Consider the following 20,087-nt stretch of genomic DNA (forward strand, 5'->3'; position numbering starts at 1 on the left):
CAGCCTAGATTCCATCTGTTTAAAGGAGTGAATTACATAGCCTCTGGGTCATCTTCAGATCTGCTGCTTCTAAGATAAAAGTCCTATCCAGTAGTTGGAAAATGCAGTACTCTGAATATTATCTTAAGGTAGGGATGGACCTCTTTTAAGCATAAAAGCAAAATCTGGGCCAAAAGCCTCGTCACTAAAAGTACTACTGGAAGCAGTGAAGATAAAATACATTGTACACGATAAGGTACCTTTTAAATACTCTTTTAACAGTTTTGTGTTTTGCTTAATATACTCCCCTGTAAATATTGGTTTCCTTTATTAGACTATTATAGTAAAATTAAATTAGCACTTTGCAGAATATTTTTTTCGAAAGAAAACTACTCATTTCTTTCAATTACATGAAATTAAATTTAATTCAGACTCCCTTGTCTAAAAGAAAATATCTTTGCATTTAGTGGATCTAATTAGCATTATACAGACCTTTCCCATTAAGGAAGGGGACTTGGAATATTCTCTTTGAATAGAGAAATTCATTTACCTATTAATGAAGAAGAACAGGGGAAAAGTCTAGGGAGCTTTACAAGATAGCTTTCTTTTGTCTTTCCCTCCTTTCTGTTGGGTGAAGGCAGGGATTCGGTGGAAAGCTTTGTACCAGGTTGGTCTGTGGAAACCAGACCTAATGGGAGAAAATGGATCTGTAGCCTCTTAAAGTGAGATACCTATATATTAGCTCAGATATAAGCAACCTAAGATAATATTCCTGACGTAATCTGTCTCCAGGAACCTCAGCAAAACTGCAAAGTGTAAATGATGTGTTTTTTTGGTCTCCTTGCCTCCCATTCTGAGCCTTGCTCCCTACTCTGCTGTTCTCTTTGCCAATAGTTCTCTTGATAAATTTTTATCACAAAAGTGTCCTCCTTTACCCAGCCCTGCCTCTAAAGCTCCAAAATGAGCCCTTATACCCTTCAACCTCAGAACCCACCCCCATTGTCACTGTAGTTGATATTGGGGGAGCTGATGTTCTGTTTATTTAAAATTTGATTTCCTCCCAGACAACAGATGCATCGTTCTTTCATTTTAATTGGTAAAGATTTTAGAGATGAGGGTACCTGACTCTACTCACCTGCAGAATATGATTTCACATAGTGTATTAAAACCAGAGAGGAAGCAGATGAAGTATTTGGATTGGGGCATCTACGTTAGACATCTTAAATTTCTTTTGGTACTAAACGAAGAGAAGTGCAAATTCTGTGGCAATGCAAATATTGTTCTTAGATAGAACAGAGTTTGAATTATTTCCAGGTGACCTCAGGCAAGTTTCATAATCTCAACTCTTCTTTTCCTTGTCTAAAAGGTTATGTTGAATACTGCTATCTTTCTTGTTTTTGAGAAGATTAAGGGAAGTAACATGTCTTGGCTCTTTTTGAATCTCCATAAATGACAACTATTACTATTGTACCTATTATATGTGTTTGAGATCAGGTGTGCCATTCATCCCATCAGCTGTTCGTACATAGCTTCATCAACTCCCCAGGGCACAGCGACTTTGCTTTGGTGCCTGCAATGGTGCTTCTTGAATTTTGCAAAGATCCGTTCTTTGTATTTTTAATCATTTCTTTAAAAAAATGATTTACCTGTAATTCATAGAATTTACTGAAGTGGTTTTCATGGTACAGAAAGCTTTTTTTTTTTTTTTTTTTTTTTTTTTTTTGAGCTGGCATTTTAGCTAAGTCTGCTCCTGAAAGGTTAAAGAAACATATTTAGCAGCTTTTTTCCCCCTTTTCATCTTACTGCCCAAATGCCCCTTAACTCATTCATACAACTGAAAGTGAGAGCATATGTTGAGTTAGTGTTTCAGAGGTCTTCAACAGGCTACTGATAAGATGATGGAGATGGTAGAAAAGGAGTGGGAAATGCATATATTTTAGTCCTTTGATAGTTTGTGATCTTCACTGAGGTCTGTGTGGTAACTATTTATAAATTAGAATATTTCTTAGGGGCCACTTCATTTTCTAAACATGCTGAAGAACATCTTCAGAGATTGAAAAAAAGAAAGAAAAAATTAAAAAGACTGATTGGTAGAAAATTAAGTCATTATCTCAGCTGGAGGATAGTACTTTGCCTTGAGCTGTGTTTTGAATAGCCTGTGGAATTTACTTAGATTATTTGAGCTAGAGATTTGTAATTTAAAATGATATCCCTAACATCCTGTGGGAAGAGAAAAGATAGAAATGATTAAAGCAGTCAAAGACAATGAAGTTATTGAAAAATTGATTAATATTTGCAAATTCTTGATAACCAAGATGTCCCAGATTCTGTTGTATGATGTATAGACATGAAGGGTTGGGGACAAGAAGGAGTTAGGGCTGGATATGATAATAAGTTTCATCGTCAATCTTTCAAATATTGGTGACTATAAATTTAATTTTACACTGTCTGTACTTTGTATTATCAACATACTTGCCAGGACATCTTAAGGTAAAAAGATGAAATGTACAAAGCCACACAACAGATTTCCCACTAGTGTGTGTTCGCCTGGATTGGTAGACATGAAAATCTTCCTAAAAAGCCAAAAAGTTTGTCTAAGTTCACTAGTGTCTTAAAATAGTTGTCTCATCAGAGACATCTCTTGTACTACTAGCTTAAAAAGAGAAATTATAAACTTCCATAGATAAGTTATGAAAGTTAACATTCAATTATTCCTACAAGGCACCGGTGCAGCTCCAAATGCTTTACATGGATGAACATGTTAATCCCCATAGCAGTCTCCTAAGATGGATACATGTTTGTTGTTTTAAGTTGGAGAAACAGGAGCACAGAGAGGTTAAGTCAATTGGCTAATAACAGTTTCAAGACCCAAACTCAGAAAGTCTGATTCCAGGTTCCATGCTCTAAGTCTGATTCCAGGGTCCATGCTCTTAGCCATTATTCTCTGCTATTTCTTTTCTCCTTTTCCCAGTTCTTTTCCTCTTTCTCCTCTATCTCCTTTGTTTTCTTTCCTGTTTTCTTTCCCCCATTAAATACATGGTACTTATTACTACCAAAAAAAAAAAAAAACTAACAATCTTCCCTCCCTCCCTCCCTCCCTTCTTTCCTTCCTTCCTTCCTTCCTTCCTTCCTTCCTTCCTTCCTTCCTTCCTTCCTTCCTTCCTTCCTTCCTTTATTTCAGTCAAAAATAAGCAGTCTCATGTAAAGGGAGAAGGTGGCTGGGTAGGGTTAGGTCTGAGCTGGAAGAAGGAAGCTACAGGGAGGAGCAAGGACTGGTCATGTCGGGAGATGACTGATGATATACTGAATAGTGGGAATGTTTTTCCCCATGAGAGGAGAAGGATGTTTCAGATAGAAAAGGTAAAGGCTTGATTGACTCTTGTGATACTGGGTTAGAATTAGAGGGATTGGTATATTCTCAAAGTATATATTCAGCCATAGAAATAACTATATAATGGATACAATGGTGTGTGCATGTCTGTGTGTGTTTATATAAAAGACATTTCATAGCGTCTGCCCAATGAGAAGTCCTGGGAGGAGTAGCACCTCAGTAGCAATGAGTATACCTGTAGCACAGCCTCCAGTCTTAAAAAATACTAAGTCCATGAAAGTCAAAGAAGACTGAAGACTGTTCTGATTGAAGAAAACTAAAGCCTTGCGATCACTCAGTACCACAGATATCTCAGGTTGAGTTCTTTTACTATAAAGGACCACTGGTCAAATTTTGAAAGACGTCTCTGAGTGAAGGATATATGAGCGTTCTTTGTACTCTTCTTGCCATTTTTCTGTGATTTGAAAATATCTTCAAATAAAAGCTAGAAGAAGCAAATAATAATCATGGTCAAGATAATAGTTACCTTGTTACCCTCTAGTTCTTTTTGTCAATAAATTTAAATTTTTGGAATTCAGCCAAATACCCAGAACCAAGGATTACTAAACTCTACTAATCATGATTAAAATGTGTCTCTGTTAATTGCAAATAATGAGTCTGAATAATGGTAATGTTTTTCTACTCTTTTTGGGGGGAACATAGTTTCATGCATTGAAATATCATGCTTTTAAGAAATGGGCTGTATTTCAGCAACCTATTTCTCTGAATCGCTTTTGTTAAATAATGTTTCTGAATAATACTAACTGGAGAGGTTTTTAGAACATAGAGTCCAGGTAATTAAGGGAAAGGTGCTTTTCTTGCCTTGTAGTAATTTCAAATGTGAGAAGCGTGGCAGAAATGAGATATGCAAAGCCACATAACAGATTTCTTATTAGTGTATGTTTACATAGATAGTAGCTATAGGAATCTTCTTATAGCTGAATTTTCTTCTCCTCACCAACTTTCTTTTAGAGAAGGCCAAATACCATTACATTTCCTAAGGATTTTTAATTTTATGTTAAATTGTGTATACTTTTACAGTCCTCCTAAATTCAGATGGATTCAGTAAATTCTATTTAGTATTCTTACACAGAAACCTTGATCTATAGAAAGAGAGGTATTTAATCATATTAACCTGGTTATTGGTGAAATTTCATTACAGTAGATCCCATGCACTACTTATTCTGTTGCCTAAAATGTCCACTGTTGAACTGTTTTCCATTTTTTAGCATTATTTAAAAGGTGCTATGATCAATATTCTTGTAAACGAATCTGCCTTTACTTTCCCCTTAGAATAAATTTCTAGAAGTAGACTTGCAGGTCAAAGGAATGCACATTTTTTAGGCTTTTGATAAATGTCACCAAATTATTTATAGTTGTACTAGACTAACATGTCCCCATCCATTTTAACTTTTTATTTTTAACATGAAAAAGGCTGTAATGTAGCATATTTAGCTTAACAAAATAAAATCTTGAGTTTGAGTATTTCATTGTGTTTTTAGAATGATGAATTTATTGAATTCAGGCTGTACCATGAGGACTTGAGAACATAGAACTTCTCATCCTCAGGGAGACTTCAGAGTATATAGAATTGTAAGCTCTGGCCCCTGAATCATGTGCTAAAGGGCTAATACGGAACGTGTTCCTCCTTCCTTTAAGAAACACTTGGTCCTTCCTGCCAATTCTTTGCGTTTTTGAGGGACAGGACAAAAATTGGAGGCAAAATTTCACTTTTTCCCCATTTTAAGCCTTTTCCTGACCTATCTAGAGCCAAATCTCAACAAAGGACAAATTTGTTCATTGCTCCTTAATAGTGGAATAGAAACAAGGTTGGCCAGCAGTGATAATAACCCTCCATTTTACTCAAAGTCTTCTCTGAGTCTTCTAAAGACTTTCACGTCCTTAGATAGTCTGCCTCCCACCTTGCTTCATCCTCAAAAGGTTGACTGTATAGGTCTAAGGATCTCCAAGTTCTGACCTTTCCCAATGAGTTTATGCTATAGACTTGGAGAGCATGCATATTTTCAACAGTGGTGTCTCGTTTCTACTATTTACCTTGGAATTTTTTTTTTTTTTTTTTTTTTTTTTTTTTTTTTTTTTTTTAGAACAACAGTGTTCCTAATGATAGTTTCCATTGCTGGTCCTTTTTGATGTCATTTTGGCATAACAATTTTTTGTTTGCTTTTTGCAATAAGATGCTGTTCCAGGGCAGAGATGAATTTTTTTTCAGTAACTCATGAGTGTGGTACATCCACTAAATCCAGTTACACATGTAACAAATGTACTATTGTTATTGGCAGTGACCTCATTGATTAATTACAGTCTGACCCTCTTGGCAACTTCCTACTGATTTTACTTCTTGAGTGATTAGTTCCAACATTGCTTATGCAGTTGAAGTGAAGGAGGCTTACAATAATAGTTCTACTTTGGAACACTCTCTGCCCTACTGACATTAATTAACAAAACACTCCACAGAGGAAAATGGGTATTTATTCTGTCTTAGATGAAAAGAGTAAGAGACTTGGTGCAGACCATTCATCAGATGGGATGAGAACAAAATCAACCATTCTTCTGTTAGACATCAGTCAGATGGGTTTGGGTGGAGAGAAGGCAGCCAAAGATCCACAAAAAAGCAAATAGTATGTGACACATTTCCCACAAAATATGCTTATCTATAGACTGTCCACATTCTGAATCTAGATAGGAAGGTGAATTGCAGCCAAGCCTCCCTCCAACAGTTTGGGGGAAGATTTCTCTTAGGGAATTAATGACGAATTATATTAATTAGGGTAAAAATTAAGCTGTCGTAACAAAGATACTCCCAAAATGCAGTGGCATAATGAAGACAGACAGTTTATTTCTCATTAATGTGACATGTCTGAGGTGAGAGTACAAGTTGATTGGGTGGCACTATTCTGAACAATTAATCAAAGACCATGATTTCTTTATGGTGAGCCCCACTATCTCTTTGGGTATTATCTTTATCTCCATAGTTGATGCTGGGTTATAGGCATGTCCATGTTCCAGCTACTAAAAAAGGAAAAGAAGGAACTCCAGGGCATATGGCTTGACTTTTACATTGGAAGTGACCTGGAAGTCACATTCCTTTGGCCTGAAGTGGCCATACCCATTTGTAAAAAAGGCTGGAAAATGTGTGTGGTTTCCAGTGGGATGACCATGATTTCCCATTATCGTGAAAGAGGAAAACAGATATGGGTGAGCAAGTGGCAGCTGTCACCACAGATTCATGTGCTATGACCCTTCTCCTTTACTACTGAAAACTTTGTCAAAGGGCACATGACTAGCACTTAAAGCCACTCCATATATATGTGTTGAATGAGTTGCTTCAAGTATGAAGAAATACAGCAAATTTCAGTTTACAAATACCAAGTCCTGACTGTATGTAAATACACACTAAGCACAAGTTTTTCCTCCTAATTTAATCATGCTGCTTACTTAAGCCTGAATTTGTTCACTTGCTCAGCAAAATGGATATATCATATTTGCTTTACTCAACTAAGCTTTTTTCTTGATTGAGTTTTGATGGTGTTTCTCTCTCACTCTCCCCGCCCCGCCCCCACACACAACATAAATAGCATTCTTTCCCTTCAGATCTCAATAACAGATATATGACACATATAACTGAAGCCTAATTGAGGCTATTCGTATTGTGAGGCTGCTGTCTACTTCTATTATCAAGCACCGTTTGTCATAAAGGGATGCTTAAATACAGGAAATCAATCTTGTACCCACAGGAAGTACACAGAACACTAGGCTGCTACTCAAACCAATGTAAATGGATGTCTAGATGCTCATCTGTAGCCCAAACGGACTAAATTAAATTTCAGTAGATTTTTAAGTTGGAACAAATTTCTCTCCTTATAGAACTTCACCTTTTTCCTCACTGTATTCTTTTGGGTGTCATTGAATGTCATTCTAATAAGTATTCTCCACGAAGCTGCTAGGATTCAAGTTCTATGTATGATTCAAGTACTCAGTAGGTAAAGGCTGACACAGAGAATTTTTCTAGTCCAGGGAAGTTACTTATAAGTGGTATAATAATGGTATAAGCAGTATACTGTGGGAATATAGGGGAGGTACAGATTAATTCAAAATGAGTAAGTCTGGCAAAGGCTACTTGAGAGAAGGAAGATTTGAACTTGGCCTTTCAAACTTTAGTTGGACTTAACAATTGCAGGAAGTCTGTGTCTGACAGAAAGAAGGGCTGAGCTACAGAGATGGAGAAGTTTAGGAAGCGAGCACCCAGCTGTGTTTGGAGAGGGTGGAGGGGGGTAAGTGAAAATAAACAACATGAGTAGGTAGAAGCAAAATTGTGGGTGGACCAAAAAGCATCTGAGAAATTATGTGAAAGGAAGAGGTCAGGCTCTCTAAAATATAGTTTCTCATAAAAAAAGCAAACTCAGATTTTAGTTAATTATCACTACCTTTGTCAAACCCTAAAACTAGCTGACCAAATATAAGAAGCTAAAGAAACAAGTACTTGAAAGCTAATGTTTATTGATTCAAAGAAAAATCCTCTACTTTGTAATCTAGTTGGGTCAGGTACAAGTGTTTCAGTAAGCAGGGGTTTATTGCCTATTCATTATATGCTGGGCATAGTTTGCTGATGCTGAGGAACAGAAAAGAAGGAGATGTGTGTAGCAGGCATTTATTATTTTTGCCTACGTTCTTTACTTTTCCTCAGTTTTGTAAACAACTCTCTATCTCAGTATTTGTGGTCAGATGAACTGAGATTTTAACACAAAGCCTAAACTGTACTAAGTCGATTACAAGAGAAAATTGATTAGAAATGGATGAGTCAACACAGACCCATTTTCACTACTGGACAGACAATTCAAACACAAGCCTGATCAGTCTGACCTCTGTGTGTGTCCTCAGTCAAATAAAAAATAGGGCAAACTAATGGCCTGGAGGGTTTATGATGGGGTCTCCAAAATGCTAGCTCAAAGGCAGGACTCTTTGAAATAATTCTATTTCCAAGCCAAATATAAATTTACCTGCCTTAGGAACAAAGCAATAAAACCCATTTAAAGTACTTAAGATGGCCCTCTAGCTTTGCAAATGTGGCTGTGGTGACCTCACATCCTCTTAGACTGAAGTTTAATATCTCTCTTCTCTGAAGTAAGACCAGGATAGCTGATGGTTCTTAATAGGTCCCTGCATCTGCCACAAATGAACTTTCTGCATTGGATTGGTTTCCTCGGCATAGTCCTCACTTACATGTAGCACTGTGAGAAAAGAACACTGAGGGAGAGATGATTTTGGAAGTATTTAGGAACACTGTGGGATGTATTTATGTATTTCTGTTAATCCAAAGAGTACATTAGTTTAACATAAACAACCACATCACTAACAGCAGAATCATAGCAAATAGGACGCTTAGTATGTTAATTACCTAACTCTTAATCTCCTTATTTTACCTGTAATGTTATCTTTCAGAAAATGTTTTCATGTCTAATGCAGTTTCACTATTGCAGAGACTAGGAGGAATACTAAGTCAATTTTTAATGAACTATAAGCATCCCAGCTATTTTACAAAGCTCATGACACAGAAGCTTAAAATATTTTTACTCCAAAAAAGGCATAGAATTTTATCATTTTAGCTGCAGGCAGAATAGCAAGAATCTAACTTTTGACATATGAATTGTTGCAAAGGAAAATGAACATTTTCTATCTTTATTTCTTTGGATCTGTCTTGTTTCAACAGTAGTTAAATTGAAAGGGCGGACTACCAAGTCATTTATTCAGTATTCATTCTTGGGTTTGAGGGATGTAGAATAAATAAGACACATAGTGGATACATGACTTTGTACATTTGTCAAAACCCAAAACACTGTATAACACAAAGAATGGACTCTAATGTAAACCATGGACTTTAGTTAAAAATAATATATCAATATTGGTTCATGATTGTGACACATGTTACTAAAACAAGAAATAGGGAGGTGGAAGTGGTGGATGGAGGATATAGGAACTCTGTAATTTATGCTCAATTTTTCTGTAAACCTAAAACTGTTCTCAAAAATAAGGGATAATATTAGGGGAATGACAAAAAAGACACACTCTCATTAGGCTTGCAAACATGGCACAGTTTTAAACTTATCTAATCACTAACTCTTTTGTAAACAATGATGTTGCCCAACAATGTATCAGGAAATCTCCTAATTGTCTTTTTTCTTTTCTTTTTTTTTCTTTGAGATGGAGTCTTGCTCTGTCACCCAGGCTGGAGTGCCATGGCACAATCTTGGCTTATTGCAACCTCCACCTCCCAGGTTCAAGCAATTCTCCTGCCTCAGCCTCCTGAGTAGCTGGGATTGCAAGTGCGTGCCACCACGCTGGCTACTATTTGTATTTTTAATAGAGATGGTATTTCACCATGTAGGTCAGGCTGGTCTCAAACTCCTGACCTCATGATCCGCCCAGCTCGCCCTCCCAAAGTGCTGGGATTACAGGTGTGGGTTACCACACCTGGCGCTAATTGTCTTTTTAAGAGTATAAATCACTTTTTGATACTGACTGAAACAAACTATATTTTAGAACATTTATTACATTTATAAGATGACTGAACATTTGAGCATTAATGGATATTTGATGATATTAAGGAATTCTATTTCTTTAGGTATTTAAAGGTATGGTGCATATTTTGTTTCTATGGACTTTATTTTTTCAATTGTGGTAAAATCCATAACATAAAATTTACCATTTTAAACATTTTAAGTATACAATTCAGTAGTATTATGTATATTCACATTGTTGTACAATCTTTAGAACTGTTTTCGTTTTGCAAAACTGAAACCCTATACTCGTTAACACCCTATTCTTCCCTCCCCCAGGCCCCTGATGACTTTCTTTTTCTATGAATTTGAATTTGACTGCCCTAAGTACCCCATGTTAGTGGACTCATACAGCATTTGTCTTTTTTGTAACTAGCTTATTTCTGTTAGCATAACGTCTTCAAGGTTTATCCATGTTGTGTGTGTCGGAGTTTCCTTCCTTTTCAAGATTGACTAGTATTCCATCGTGTGTGTATACCACATTTTTCTATCCATTCATCTGTCCATAGACACTTGGGTTGCTTCTACATTTTGATTATTGTGAATAATGCTGCTGTGAACATGGGTGAAATCTCTTTGAGTCTCTGCTTCTAATTCTTCTGGACATATACCCAGAGTGGAGTTTCTGGGTCATACGGTAATTTTATTGAGGAATTACCATACTTTTTTCTATAGCAGCTGAACCATTTTACATTCCTGTCTGCAGGGCACATAACAGTTGTTATATGTCATTTTCTTTTTTTTATTTTAATATTAGCCATCCTAATGAATGTGAAGTGATCTAATCCCATTTATAGAGGACTTACTGATTGAAAGATCCTGAGCTAAGTTGTACTGGGCTCTGAGAGTATTTTCTTCATAGTCAGTTGGCTGGTCAACAATTATCCATGGCATCAAGTAACAATCAAGTACACCCTATGTCTTCTACCTTCTAGAAGGGTAACTAACAGAAATCTAACAGTCTGCAGCACTGACCTTGTTGCAAAATGTAGTACTGTGTTTCACAAGGCTTCGCATGAAAGGAGTCCCACGATTATGAGCAGATCCTATTTAAAACATATTTGCTAATCTCTCATTGGAATGCATGCCAATATAACATATGATTCCATTCCCAGGCTAGGTCAGGAAAGTCTATTGAAACAAAAAATGATAATGAGGTATGGCAAATTTTTGTTATAAAGCATTATTTCAGTCGCATATGTTCCTACTTCTAGTTTGTGGTGCCAGAAACACAGGATTTCTACTCTACATTGCACACATGCTCGCAACAAAACATGAGAAGCAAGGACTCCTCCCTGACCCTCCTTTTTCCCATCTGTAAACAGGGACATGTGTCATGGTGGGAGGTGTGGCACCAGAACCAGAGTCAGGATTTAAGGGGCTGCAGGTGAGAGTGCAAGACCTTGGGATATCCATCCTGTAACTTACACTGCTGCAGAAGAGAAGAATTTGATGGCTGGCCAGTGGCGCATGTCTATAATCCCAGCCCTTTGGGAGACTGAGGCCAGCAGATCACACAAGGTCAGGAGTTCGAGAGCAGCCTGGGCAACATGGAGAAACCCTGTCTCTACTAAAATTACAAAAATTATCTGGGCATGATGGTGGGCTCCTGTAATCCCAGCTACTCAGGAGGCTAAGGCAGAAGAATTGCTTGAACTCAGGAGGTGGAGGTTGCAGTGAGCCAAGATACATCTCAAAACTAAAACAAACAAAGAGAAGAATTTGATGTAGGCTCCTTTGTTCCTCAGGTCTTCTGAACCATGAAACAAAGGCCATTTTTCATTCCAGTGTATTCATTCCTGTATGACCTTAGTCATTCATTTATTTATTCAATCAGCCTGCTAGACTTTTATTGAACACATCTTTTCAATACCTAGTATGTGTCAAGCACTGTGCTGGATACAGGGGATACAGTGGTGAAAAGCACAACTGAGTCTCTGAACTCATAACACTTAGGGTCTGTTGGTATTTATCAATTGTTCATAACTCAGAGTCCTTTAGTCAAAAGACTGCCTACACGTTTTGCAGTAGTACCGCTATAAAATCCAGCACCACCCCCCATTTTCTACCCTTGATATTTGCTGCCAAAATCCACAATATGCTTCAGAATGCTTTCTATTTTAGTAGTACATCTAAATGGGAATGAGGTAGATTGCTTAGAGGAAAAAAAAAATGTATAGTATGGTTAGCTTAAAATAAAGTTATTAGAAAAATTGTACCTATTAAGCTGCTTATTCATATATATGAATACATATAGACTCATGAGTGTGTGTGTGTGTGTGTGTGTGTGTGTGTGTATCCTTTGGAGCTAGGAATAAGAATATCATGATGCCCATGTGTACTCCACACAAACCATGTGCATGCCTTATTTTCACTGCCTCCTTTTCCTTTGTAAGATGAAAGCTCCTGTTTGGCAGGGATGATGGGATTTCAGATTGATGTGAGCCTCTCAGCTGAATCTGACTTCAATACCACAAGAGTTCAGGAGGGGATGATGGAGGCAGAGTCTCTTGTGAAGCAAGTATGGAGGAGCCCATATCCCCATCAAGGCTTCTCAGAGAGTCCTCCCCTCCCCAGCCTGTGTGTCCTCTTGGCTTCACCTTAGATTGCATTTCTGAGAAGGCTGGAATCTGTTGAATTGAGCACAGGGATGTGGGCAACGGAACAAAAAGTGTTTTATTTATTTCCTGACAGGCTTTTAACAGGCTGTGGTTATAATGGGAGAGAAATGTATTCTGTCCACAACACAAATTGCTTTTCTTCCAGAACATTATGGTAGTACTTCCTGGCCCAGGATTTCCCCAGTTGTTGAATTTGGTCTTTCTTTGATTGATCTATGAACTAAGAAAGAAAAGAACAAGACCTTTGTAGCTCACATAATGAAGTAATAATTAAGTCCTTTATAAAGGCAAGCTTATTCCCACATCTTATTCCAAGGTACAGGACATGCTTTCTCATTAGGAAATATTTTAAGTATTCATTGGTAGTATATCAGGCATTAGACAGAATAAATAAATATGACCTCATTTATATGGAGTTTCACCTTCACAACTGACACCCGATAGGCATGTTCTCCACTGCCATTGATGTTTTGCAGTAACGGTGTTGGTCAGGTGCCTGAGACTAGCTCTCCCAACCTTCTGTCACGCTCTCATGCTTGGGATCTGGGTTCCTGGGACAGAAAGGTATAATTGACACCTTTTTTTGACTAACCTGGAACAAGAGAGTACACTGGGCAATGTTTTTGAGTATGGCTCATACAAGTTTGGAGGGGATTGGAGTGACGTAGAGCTGGTTGGAGCAAGGAAGTTTATGAAAATGATGTTTCCCAGGTCATCCTTATCAATAAATAGACAGGGCAACCACTTTGTTGACAAGAAACACACTAATGTTTGCGTATATTCTCCTTTTAAGAATTCTTGGGGCGAGCCTACTTGTGTTGGGTAGGCACCCCATTTTTGAGGCCTTCACCATTGTGTTACTTGTAAACTCTGACTACCCAGTGCCACTTTCTGAAGAATTCTGACATCAGCTCCAGAATTTCTATATAGAATGAGTTCAGAGAAGCAGTCTGATTAGAAGGGACTCCAGGGATCTGTCTTGAAGCCACATTTGTAGAGTCAACACAATTTTATGTTCTGATTGCTGGCACATTCAAGGACACTCCTGGGGCTGATGGAGGTTATGGGTGCTGTGCTCTGGTGAAGGTCTCTTCCAGATCAAGTGGCCTGCAGATACAGTGCTCCAGGCCACCACCATTCTCGCTTTGATGACAGAGAGAACTGTCTCTCTGTTGACCATCTCATGCACAGACAGTGCAAGGGAGTAAACCATGGATACAGTGAGAATGAGCATTTTCCTCCATTCTGTTGAAGCAGATAGCAGCTCGTTGGTGTCCAATTATAAGAACAACAAACCTCCTTCATACTGGCTGTGTTTATAAAAAAGTTTTGACTAAATAATCTCCGTCAGGCTTCAATTCTGGCAGACACCGTCTATCATAGTACCACCAAGTGCTGATTTCCTGCCTCTCTCAGTAAGGCCAATGGAATTCTGGTGAGCTTAAATGCAGTTACTGTGTAGCTCTCTCATAGTGGGTCCACTCAGTGTTACTAAGAGTTTGTGAATTTCTTTTCTGCTTGAATGACCAGCATTCCTGTGGATTTTGTCCTCTTTCCTTTCCAGTTTAACTCTTCTTCTCTGTGCCTCTTATTTCATCCCTTTCATCATCTCTACAGACCCCACCCTCAATATCCTTTCTCCATATCCCTGTCTCATTGTATTCTCCTGCATGTACTAATGGCTTGCACACTGTTTTAATGAATTACCCAATTGTTGAAAACGTGTCTGATGTCACAAATAACAGAGTCATTTATAGGTCATATTCTGGTTAGAAACAACTCTAGGGGAATTTTCTTATGACTGTATTAGCTGTAGCTTAACTGGTATCCTTTACATAATTATCTGTCACATCTTTTCAAAGTAAATGAATACTCCTACCTTTTTTTTGGCCAATATTTTTTGTGTACCTTACAAGTGACAGACATTTTCTAATTCTCATAGCAAACCCATAAGACATCATTATTCTTGATTCATAGCTGAGGAAATGGAAAATCAGAGTTTAGATCTTTTGCCCAGATTCATAAAACTGATGAACGGACAAAGTCACACTGTAAACTTCGGGCTCTGTGGCTCCAGCCATGCTCTACCATGTGCATTATGGAGGCCCCTTCATGGCTGGGGAGCTCTTAGCTCTTGGAGCCTTCGGACCATTTCTCAGGCAGCTCTTCTTTGGCTGCTTGTGTGGAGAGCAGGAGTAAGAGGTTTGCCATATTCCTTGCCTCCCTGGGAGAGTGCAGAAAATGTTGACCACAAGTACATTCTGAAAAATGTAGGTTTTTCTCTGGAACTGGCTTCTATTGCATATTACTGATAACAGTATACAAAACAAAATGACCTAGGGATGCATGACTAGCCTCGAGTTTATAACGAAGTTCAACATCCAGACCGATATGAATCAAAATTTGAAAAGCCTTTGGGAAATTTTGAAATAGCAGAGTAGAAAAATGCATCAGTAATCCATGGGAATACAAAAGTTCTCATTCATTTAAAAGATCTGTGTTTCATTTTAAGTTTCTTAAGAGAACAGTCTCTGCCAGATATCTTTTTCTTTAAACTCATGGATGGAGAATAATTTTGAAATCCATATTGAATATTCTGATGGGGGTTGGGGAATGATCAAACATGAACTTGTGGTATACAATGTTGCTGGCTTTTTCTTTTTAAAAATGGTTTTCTTAGGTGTGAGAAGAACATGATTTTGTCTGTACCAGGTGGATGTTCACCCAGAAGTCATGTGCATAATCAGACACATAGTACTTACCTTTGTATATCACATAAAAGCATAAAAGTTTCCACAGGATTTTAAAAATTTATTTGCATACACACACACACACACACACACACACACACACACATATATATATATATTTCAAGATGAAGTCTTACTCTGTCACCCAGGCTGGAGTACAGTGGCACAATCTCAGCTCACTTTAGCCTTGTATCCTGGGCTTAAGCAATTTTCCCACCTCAGTCTCCCAATTAGCTAGAACTATAGGTGCATGCCACCACACCCAGCTAATTAACAAATTTTTTGAGATGAGGTCTCACTATGTTGCCCAGGCTGGTCCCGAATTCCTGGCCTCAAGTCATCCTCCCACCTTGGCCTCTCAAAGTGTTTGGATTACAGGTATGAGCCCTCATGCCCAGCCTCTACAGAGTTTTGAAGGTATCATTTGAGCCTCACAGAATTTTATGAGTGAGAGAATATGGATACATTTATCCTCATTTTATAAATGTGAATACCAAGGCTCAGAAAGGTCATTTGACTTGCCAGATATTCAGCTAGAAAGTGGCAGGAACAATGGAAGCCTGATCTTTAGAGGCTTTAGAGGATTATATGCAGTGTAATTGGCAAGTTGGACTTTGGAGTTAGTCTGTAGTTGAGGCCTGGCTCTTTTATTTACTGACTGGATATCCTTGATCAGGTAGAAGCTTTCTGTCCCTCAGTTTCTCCTATGTGATGATGACAATGATAATGATGAAGACCTACTATAATTGTTCTTAAGATTAAGTGAGGTAGTGGCCAAAAGTACTCAGCACAGGTCCTAACACAAAAATAAATACTCAATAAATGTCAGCTCCTCTCATAATTGTTTTGACTCCCAGCTTGTGCCCTTTCCTGCATGCTATCCTGCTCTGCTGGTCATAGAAGAAGCTTCTGAGAATACAGCCTCTCTGGACTGCATCAGATCTGGGGATAAGAACAGCTCTCTGCTATTTCTCAACCTCTCTATTGAGTTTAATATTCAGGGGAGTACATTTCTTGCTCAAGGGAATTGTATTAGTCCATTTCATGCTGCTAATAAAGACATACCCGAGACCGAGTAATTTATGAAGAAAGAGGTTTAATTGACTCACTGTTCTGCATGGCTCGGGAGGCCTCAGGAAACTTACAATCATGTTCTGTGGAAGGAAGCAAACACGTCCTTCCTCACATGGTGGCAGCAAGGAGAAGTGCAGAGTGAAGTGGGTAGTTGGGGAGCCCCTTATAAAACCATCAGATCTTGGGAGAACTATCATGAGAACAACAGGGAGGTAACCGCCCCCATGATTCAATGGCCTCCCACTGGGTTCCTCTCACGACATGTAAGGATTATGGGAACTACAGTTCAAGATGATATTTCGGCAGAGACACAGCCAAACCATATCAGAAATTGTCTCAACATCCTAGGAAGAAAGATGAGTGGGAAGATCAGACATTCCAAGCACCAGCCCCCATCATGATCCCAGCCAAATATCCGATCAAACTGTTGTCCCCTAGTAACATGAATTAATGATTGCAGAGATTAAAGTTCACATTCTAGACTGATTTCCTAAGAAAACAGTTTCATCAGTAAAAATTATATCTTAAGTACACAACCAGAAAACCTTATTTACTTGACCTCACCAGGGAGGAGATACATAGGGGAGTTGTCTAGACAACCAAAATGTACATGTTTTAGGAGCTTAGACTTCAAAGTACTTCTTTTGATTACAGGTTTTTCCAAGCTATATAATACTCCCTGTGCCTTTTAAAACTGATCACAATTAAATTGAAAGGTTTAGTGATGACTGCAGGTGATCATACAAAAGATCTATGATCACGCAGTGCTGTAATGAAGTGTCTTTCGTGACACTTTAGGCACAGTTGAGGGAGATAGGTTGTTGGCTGTCACCATAAATGCTCTCTATATGTCTATACATGCTTTCTTTGCATCCCCTCTATGATCTGTGCCTTTTGATTTCTTGTATCTGTTTTTTTCTTTGTATAGCTGTCCTCTTTGTCTCTTATTCTTAGTTATCACTTATTGTAGTCAGAACCTGCTTATAGCACTCCCATGAAATCCACTTTTGTGAGTGGAGAAGTTATAAAATTATAGTTGCTAAAATTATGCCTTAAAAAGTGTATAGAGACCCCTAGTGAGGCCCAGTCAGCCTTTCCTCTGAGTTAAGTGCATAAACTTCTGATTACTCCTGATTTACAGCTACATTTGAGATGGTTGATGCCCTCAAGAAAGTTAAAAACCAGTTGGGGAGAGAAGACTTATGTTCCTACAAACGAAAAAGGACAAGTATGTTTATAATGAAGTGATTAGTCCTGATAGTAAGTGCAATAGGAATTTAGATTAAGTAAAGTCATTAGAGATGGCTTCGTAGAATAAGAGCAACTTACACTAGAACTCAAAGAAATGCTTAGAGTTGTACGTTAACTCATTTATTCATTCGTTTGTTTGTTAATTGAGTGTCTACTATTTGCCAGGATATGTTGTAAGTGCAGAAGATACAATAAATAAGCCAATCAAGGTTTGTGCTTTGATGGAACATGTATTGTAGTAAGGGTAGAAAGATCATAGACAAGAAAATTTTAAAAAGAAATAATAACATTTCAGAGTGAAAACTCCTGGAAAAAAAAGGAAGACAGAAAAGTAGGAAAAAGAATGAGAGACTAGTTGAGTGACAGCATCGGTGGCTACTTTAGGGAAGATGGCTGGGGAAGGCACCTTCTCTAAAGATGAAAGGTAAGATTTCAGCTGAAATTGAATGGTGAGAAGGATCTAGCTCTGGGAAGAACAGAGGGACCTCTGTTCTTCTGCTTACTGGACCGATCTCTGTTTACTGGACCGAGCCCGCCCATCCAGTAAAAGGAACAGAAATGCAAAGGTCTTGAGGCTGGAGCAAACTTAGGGACCAGAGCAAAGACCTCTGAGACAGGAGTCAGGGGAGAGATGTCATCAGAGATGGAGGAAGGGATGGAGCATATGGGAGTTTAGATTTTATTATAAGTGCGACAAGAAGCCAGAGAAGGTTTTTTTAAGTGGGGAGTGATATAAACCAACTATTTTTTAAAAGGCCATCTAGCTGCTATGGGAGGAGGAAGTGAAGGTGGGGGCAAGAGTGGAGATGAGAGTAAAAACAGACAAAAAACATTCCACACAGGCATCATAAAATAAAAAAGCATAGGATGCCAGGTGCAGTGACTCACCCCTGTAATCCCAGCACTTTGCGAGGCCAAGGCGAGTGGATCACCTGAGGTCAGGAGTTTGAGACCAGCCTGGCCAACATGGTGAAACCCTGTCTCTACTAAAAATACAAAAATTAGCTGAGTGTGGTGGCAGGTGCCTGTAATCCCAGCTACTAGGGAGGCTGAGGCAGGAGAATTGCTTGAACCCACTGTGTCTGGAATTGGTGGGTTCTTGGTCTGGCTGACTTCAAGAATGAAGCCGTGGATGCTCGCGGTGAGTGTTACAGTTCTTAAAGATGGTGTGGCTGGAGTTTGTTCCTTCAGACATTTAGATGTGTCTGGAGCTTCTTCCTTCTGGTGGGTTCGTGGTCTTGCTGACAGGAGTGAAGCTGCAGACCTTGGAGGTGTTACAGATCTTAAAGGCGGCAGGTCTGGAGTTGTTAGTTTTTCCTGGTGGGTTTGTGGTCTCGCTGGCTTCAGGAGTGAAGCTGCAGACCTTCACAGTGAGTGTTACAGCTCATAAAGGCAGTGTAGACTCAAAGAGTGAGCAGCAGCAAGATTTATTGCAAAGAGCAAAAGAACAAAGCTTCCACAGTGTGGAAGGGAACCCAAGCGGGTTGCCACTAATTGGCTTGGGCAGCCTGCTTTTATTTCCTTATCTGACCTCACCCACATCCTGCTGATTGATCCATTTTACAGAGAGCTGATTGGTCCATTTTACAGAGAGCTGATTGGTCCGTTTTATAGTGCCTGAGCTAGACATAAAAGTTCTCCAAGTCCCCACTAGTTTAACTAGATACAGAGTACTGATTGGTGTATTTACAAACCTTGAGCTAGATACAGGGTGCTGATTGGTGTATTCACAATCCTTTGGCTAGACATAGAGTGCTAGACAGAAAACTTCTGGAAGTCCCCACTAGGTTAGCTAGATACAGAGTACTGATTGGTGTCTTTACAAACCCTGAGCTAGACAGAGTGCTGACTGGTGCGTTTACTATCCCTTAGCTAGACATAAAGGTTCTCCAAGTCCCCACCAGACTCAGGAGCCTAGCTGGCTTCACCTAGTGGATCCTGCACTGGGGCTGCAGGTGGAGCTGCCTGCCAGTTCTGAGCTGCACCAGCGCTCCTCAGCCCCTGGGCCGTTGATGGGACCCAGCGCCTCGGAGCAGGGGGCGGTGCTCGGAGGGGAGGCTCAAGCCGCTCAGGCGGCTTGGGAGCCCACCGTGGGGGGGCGGGTGGGGGGTTCGGACATGGCGGGCTGGTCCCGAGCCCTGCCGGGCTGGGAGGCAGCTGAGGCCCCGCGAGAACTTGAGCACGGTGCATTGGGGGACCCGGCGCACCCTCTGCAGCTGCTGGCCCGGGTGCTAAGCCCCTCACTGCCTGGGCCGGCAGACCCGGCCAGCCTCTCCAAGTGCTGGGCCCGCCCAGCCGAGCCTGCCCACCGTGAACTCTCGCTGGCCCAGTTCCCGCCTGTGCTTCTCCCTCCATACCTCCCCACAAGCAGAGGCAGCCGGCTCTGGCCTCAGGCAGCCCAGAAAGGGGCTCCTACAGTGCAGTGGAGGGCTGAAGGGCTCCTCAAGCGACACCGGAGTGGACGCTG

At 39.6% G+C, this 20,087-nt stretch overlaps 1 protein-coding gene and 1 long non-coding RNA gene across 9 annotated transcripts in view; one reads left to right on the forward strand and one right to left on the reverse strand.

The window, feature by feature from the left end:
• LOC105484363 (FAT atypical cadherin 3) overlaps positions 1-20,087 on the forward strand; it is a 695,427-nt gene that overhangs the window by 371,853 nt on the left and 303,487 nt on the right. The window lies entirely within an intron of this gene.
• Positions 3,674-20,087, reverse strand: part of LOC139357567 (uncharacterized) — a 48,962-nt gene continuing 32,548 nt past the window's right edge. Inside the window, exons 4-5 of the long non-coding RNA XR_011610982.1 lie at positions 10,900-11,055; positions 3,674-3,794 (exon numbers count right to left, since the gene is read on the reverse strand). This is a non-coding gene — a long non-coding RNA (uncharacterized lncRNA). The remainder of the gene's footprint in view (positions 3,795-10,899; positions 11,056-20,087) is intronic.

This window comes from Macaca nemestrina, chromosome 12, assembly GCF_043159975.1.
Source record: "Macaca nemestrina isolate mMacNem1 chromosome 12, mMacNem.hap1, whole genome shotgun sequence".
NCBI classification, from domain to species: domain Eukaryota; kingdom Metazoa; phylum Chordata; class Mammalia; order Primates; family Cercopithecidae; genus Macaca; species Macaca nemestrina.